Source organism: Ochotona curzoniae, unplaced genomic scaffold, assembly GCF_017591425.1.
Source record: "Ochotona curzoniae isolate NIBS_2020 unplaced genomic scaffold, NIBS_Ocur_1.0 contig_329, whole genome shotgun sequence".
NCBI classification, from domain to species: Eukaryota; Metazoa; Chordata; class Mammalia; order Lagomorpha; family Ochotonidae; genus Ochotona; species Ochotona curzoniae.
Genome location: NW_024465793.1, coordinates 95,319 through 101,318, shown reverse-complemented (window position 1 = coordinate 101,318; position 6,000 = coordinate 95,319).

Here is a 6,000-nt window from a genome sequence, read left to right as displayed (position 1 = left end):
GGCTTGGGTCTATCCACGCCCCTAGCGCCACAGGCCCGTGGGTCAGGTCGCTGTATTTTGGTTACAACGCTAGGCCCGAAAAGGGCCACACGTCGGGTGTCCAGTCTCCCCGAAGCAGCATTCCGAGTGGGCGTGAAGGCGGCTGGTTGCATTCTGGGAGACAGGCTTGATCGGGCTTGAGGAACCTGGTTGCCATTCTGCTCGAGGTCACGTCCCCAAGTGCCGGCCCCGCCCCTCTTCCCAGCCCGGGCTTGGGTCTAGCCACGCCCCTAGCGCCACCACCTGGGGGTCGGGTCGCTGTACCTGGGTTACCACGCTAGGCCCAAAAAGGGCCACGGGTGGGTTGTCCAGCCTCCTCGAAGCAGCCTTCCAAGTGCCGTGAAGGCTGCTGGTTGCATTCTGGGAGACAGGCTTGATCGGGCTTGAGGACCCCGGCTGCCATTCTGCCGGGGGTCACGTCCCTGCGCGCCGGCCCCGCCCCTCTTCCCGGCCCGGGCTTGGGTCTAGCCACGCCCCTAGCGCCACCACCTGGGGGTCGGGTCGCTGTACCTGGGTTACCACGCTAGGCCCGAGAAGGGCCACGGGTGGGTTGTCCAGCCTCCCCGAAGCAGCCTTCCAAGTGCCGTGAAGGCTGCTGGTTGATTTCTGGGAGACAGGCTTGATCGGGCTTGAGGACCCCGGCTGCCATTCTGCCGGGGGTCACGTCCCTGCGCGCCTGCCCTGCCCCTCTTCCTGGCCCGGGCTTGGGTCTAGCCACGGCCCTAGCGCCACCGGCCCGGGGGGTCGGGTCGCTGTACCTGGGTTACCACGCTAGGCCCGAAAAGGGCCATGCGTTTGGTGTCCAGCCTCCCCGAAGCAGCCTTCCGAGTGGGCGTGAAGGCTGCTGGTTGCATTCCGGGAGACAGACTTGATCGGGCTTGAGGACCCCTGCTGCCATTCTGCCGGGGGTCACGTCCCCAAGCGCCAGCCCCGCCCCTCTTCCCGGCCCGGGCTTGGGTCTAGCCACGCCCCTAGCGCCACTGGCCTGGGGGTTGGTTCGCTGTACCTGGGTTACCATGCTAGGCCGAAAAGGGCAACGCAAGGGGGTCCAGCCTCCCCGTAGCAGCCTTCTGAGTGGGCGTGAAGGCTGCTGGTTGCATTCCGGGAGACAGGCTTGATCGGGCTTGAGGACCCCGGCTGACATTCTGCCGGGGGTCACGTCCTCTCTCGCCGGCCCCGCCCATCTTCCCGGCCCGGCCTTGGGTCTATCCACGCCCCTAGCGCCACAGGCCCGTGGGTCAGGTCGCTGTATTTTGGTTACAACGCTAGGCCCGAAAAGGGCCACACGTCGGGTGTCCAGTCTCCCCGAAGCAGCATTCCGAGTGGGCGTGAAGGCGGCTGGTTGCATTCTGGGAGACAGGCTTGATCGGGCTTGAGGAACCTGGTTGCCATTCTGCTCGAGGTCACGTCCCCAAGTGCCGGCCCCGCCCCTCTTCCCAGCCCGGGCTTGGGTCTAGCCACGCCCCTAGTGCCACCACCTGGGGGTCGGGTCGCTGTACCTGGGTTACCACGCTAGGAACGAGAAGGGCCACGGGTGGGTTGTCCAGCCTCCCCGAAGCAGCCTTCCAAGTGCCGTGAAGGCTGCTGGTTGCATTCTGGGAGACAGGCTTGATCGGGCTTGAGGACCCCGGCTGCCATTCTGCCGGGGGTCACGTCCCTGCGCGCCGGCCCCGCCTCTCTTCCCGGCCCGGGCTTGGGTCGAGCCACGCCCCTAGCGCCACCACCTGGGGGTCGGGTCGCTGTACCTGGGTTACCATGCTAGGCCCGAGAAGGGCCACGGGTGGGTTGTCCAGCCTCCCCGAAGCAGCCTTCCAAGTGCCGTGAAGGCTGCTGGTTGATTTCTGGGAGACAGGCTTGATCGGGCTTGAGGACCCCGGCTGCCATTCTGCCGGGGGTCACGTCCCTGCGCGCCTGCCCTGCCCCTCTTCCTGGCCCGGGCTTGGGTCTAGCCACGGCCCTAGCGCCACCGGCCCGGGGGGTCGGGTCGCTGTACCTGGGTTACCACGCTAGGCCCGAAAAGGGCCATGCGTTTGGTGTCCAGCCTCCCCGAAGCAGCCTTCCGAGTGGGCGTGAAGGCTGCTGGTTGCATTCCGGGAGACAGACTTGATCGGGCTTGAGGACCCCTGCTGCCAGTCTGCCGGGGGTCACGTCCCAAAGCGCCAGCCCCGCCCCTCTTCCCGGCCCGGGCTTGGGTCTAGCCACGCCCCTAGCGCCACTGGCCTGGGGGTTGGTTCGCTGTACCTGAGTTACCATGCTAGGCCGAAAAGGGCAACGTGTGTGGGGTCCAGCCTCCCCGAAGCAGCCTTCTGAGTGGGCGTGAAGGCTGCTGGTTGCATTCCGGGAGACAGGCTTGATCGGGCTTGAGGACCCCGGCTGCCATTCTGCCGGGGGTCACGTCCTCTCTCGCCGGCCCCGCCCATCTTCCCGGCCCGGCCTTGGGTCTATCCACGCCCCTAGCGCCACCACCTGGGGGTCGGGTCACTGTACCTGGGTTACCACGCTAGGCCAGAAAAGGGCCACGCATGGGTTTCCAGCCTCCAGGAAGCAGCGTTCCGAGGGGGCGTGAAGGCTGCTGGTTGCATTCTGGGAGACAGGCTTGATCGGGCATGAGGACCCCGGCTGCCATTCTGCCGGGGGTCACGTCCCCAAGCGCCGGCCCCGCCCCTCTTCCTGGCCCGGGCTTGGGTCTAGCCACGGCCCTAGCGCCACTGGCCCGGGGGGCGGGTCGCTGTACCTGGGTTACCACGCTAGGCCCGAAAAGGGCCATGCGTGGGGGGTCCAGCCTCCCCGAAGCAGCCTTCCGAGTGGGCGTGAAGGATGCTGGTTGCATTCCGGGAGACAGGCTTGATCGGGCTTGAGGACCCCGGCTGCCATTCTGCCGGGGGTCACGTCCTCTCTCGCCGGCCCCGCCCATCTTCCCGGCCCGGGCTTGGGTCTAGCCACGCCCCTAGCGCCACAGGCCCGGGGGTCGGGTCGCTGTACCTGGGTTACCATGCTAGGCCGAAAAGGGCCACGCAAGGGGGACCAGCCTCCCCAAAGCAGCCTTCTGAGTGGGCGTGAAGGCTGCTGGTTGCATTCCGGGAGACAGGCTTGATCGGGCTTGAGGACCCCGGCTGCCATTCTGCCGGGGGTCACGTCACCTCTCGCCGGCCCCGCCCCTCTTCCCGGCCCGGCCTTGGGTCTATCCACGCCCCTAGCGCCACTGGCCCCTGGGTCAGGTCGCTGTACATTGGTTACCACGCTAGGCCCGAAAAGGGCCACGCGTTGGGGTTCCAGCCTCCCCAAATCAGCCTTCTGAGTGGGCGTGAAGGCTGCTGGTTGCATTCTGGGAGACAGGCTTGATCGGGCTTGAGGAACCTGGTTGCCATTCTGCCGGAGGTCACGTCCCCAAGTGCCGGCCCCGCCCCTCTTCCCGGCTCGGGCTTGGGTCTAGCCACGCCCCTAGTGCCACCACCTGGGGGTCGGGTCGCTGTACCCTGGTTACCACGCTAGGCCCGAGAAGGGCCACGGGTGTGTTGTCCAGCCTCCCCGAAGTAGCTTTCCGAGTGGGCGTGAAGGCTGCTGGTTGCATTCTGGGAGACAGGCTTGATCGGGCCTGAGGACCCCGGCTGCCATTCTGCCGGGGGTCACGTCCCTGAGCACCGGCCCCGCCCTACTTCCTGGCCCTGGCTGGGGTCTATCCACGCCCCTAGCGCCACAGGCCCCTGGGTCAGGTCGCTGTACCTTATTTACCACGCTAGGCCCAGAAAGGGCCACGCATTGGGGTTCCAGCCTCCCCGAAGCAGCCTTCTGATTGGGCGTGAGGGCTGCTGGTTGCATTCTGGGAGACAGGCTTGATCGGGCTTGAGGAACCTGGTTGCCATTCTGCTCGATGTCACGTCCCCAAGTGCCGGCCCCGCCCATCTTCCCGGCCAGGGCTTGGGTCTAGCCACGTCCCTAGCGCCACCACCTGGGGGTCGGGTCGCTGTACCTGGGTTACCACACTAGGCCCGAGAAGGGCCAAGCGTGGGGGGTCCAGCCTCCCTGAAGCAGCCTTCCAAGTGGGCGTGAAGGCTGCTGGTTGCATTCCGGGAGACAGGCTTGATCGGGCTTGAGGACCCTGGCTGCCATTCTGCCAGGGGTCACGTCCCCAAGCGCCAGCCCCGCCCCTCTTCCCGGCCCGGGCTTGGGTCTAGCCACGCCCCTAGCGCCACTGGCCTGGGGGTTGGGTCGCTGTACCTGGGTTACCATGCTAGGCCGAAAAGGGCAACGTGTGGGGGGTCCAGCCTCCCCAAAGCAGCCTTCTGAGTGGGCGTGAAGGCTGCTGGTTGCATTCTGGGAGACAGGCTTGATCGGGCTTGAGGACCCCGGCTGCCATTCTGCCGGGGGTCACGTCCTCTCTCGCCGGCCCCGCCCATCTTCCCGGCCCGGGCTTGGGTCTAGCCACGCCCCTAGCGCCACAGGCCCGGGGGTCGGGTCACTGTACCTTGGTTACCATGCTAGGCCGAAAAGGGCCACGCAAGGGGGTCCAGCCTCCCTGAAGCAGCCTTCCGAGTGGGCGTGAAGGCTGCTGGTTGCTTTCCGGGAGACAGGCTTGATCGGGCTTGAGGACCCCGGCTGCCATTCTGCCGGGGATCACGTCCCCAAGTGTCGGCCCCGCCCCTCTTCCCGGCCAGGCCTTGGGTCTATCCACGCCCCTAGCGCCACTGGCCCCTGGGTCAGGTCGCTGTACATTGGTTACCACGCTAGGCCCGAAAAGGGCCACGCGTTGGGGTTCCAGCCTCCCCAAATCAGCCTTCTGAGTGGGCGTGAAGGCTGCTGGTTGCATTCTGGGGGACAGACTTGATCGGGCTTGAGGAACCTGGTTGCCATTCTGCTCGAGGTCACGTCCCCAAGTGCCAGCCCCGCCCCTCTTCCCGGCCCGGGCTTGGGTCTAGCCACGCCCCTAGCGCCACCACCTGGGGGTCGGGTCGCTGTACCTGGGTTACCACGCTAGGCCCGAGAAGGGCCACGGGTGGGTTGTCCAGCCTCCCCGAAGTAGCCTTCCGAGTGGGCGTGAAGGCTGCTGGTTGCATTCTGGGAGACAGCCTTGATCGGGCTTGAGGACCCCGGCTGCCATTCTGCCGGGGGTCACGTCCCTGCGCACCGGCCCCGCCCTTCTTCCTGGCCCTGGCTGGGGTCTATCCACGCCCCTAGCGCCACTGACCAGGGGGTCGGGTCACTGTACCTGGGTTACCACGCTAGGCCCGAAAAGGGCCACGCGTGGGTGTCCAGCCTCCCCGAAGCAGCGTTCCGAGGGGGCGTGAAGGCTGCTGGTTGCATTCCGGGAGACAGGCTTGATCGGGCTTGAGGACCCCGGCTGACATTCTGCCGGGGGTCACGTCACCCCTCGCCGGCCCCGCCCCTCTTCCCGGCCCGGGCTTGGGTCTATCCACGCCACTAGCGCCACTGGCCTGTGGTTCGGGTCGCTGTACATGGATTACCACGCTAGGCCCGAGAAGGTCCACGCGTGGGGTGTCCAGCCTCCCCAAAGCAGCCTTCCGAATGGGCGTGAAGGCTGCTGGTTGCATTCCGGGAGACAGGCTTGATCGGGCTTGAGGACCCCGGCTGACATTCTGCCGGGGGTCACGTCCGTGCGCACCGGCCCCGCCCCTCTTCCCGGCCCGTGCTTGGGTCTAGCCACGACCCTAGCGCCACAGGCCCGGGGGTCGGGTCGCTGTACCTGGGTTACCACGCTAGGCCCGAGAAGGGCCACGGGTGTGTTGTCCAGCCTCCCTGAAGTAGCCTTCCGAGTGGGCGTGAAGGCTGCTGGTTGCATTCCAGGAAACAGGCTTGATCGGGCTTGAGGACCCCGGCTGCCATTCTGCCGGGGGTCACGTCCCTGCGCACCGGCCCCGCCCCTCTTCCTGGCCCGGGCTTGGGTCTATCCACGCCCATAGCGCCACCCGCCCGGGGGTCGGGTCACTGTACCTTGGTTACCAC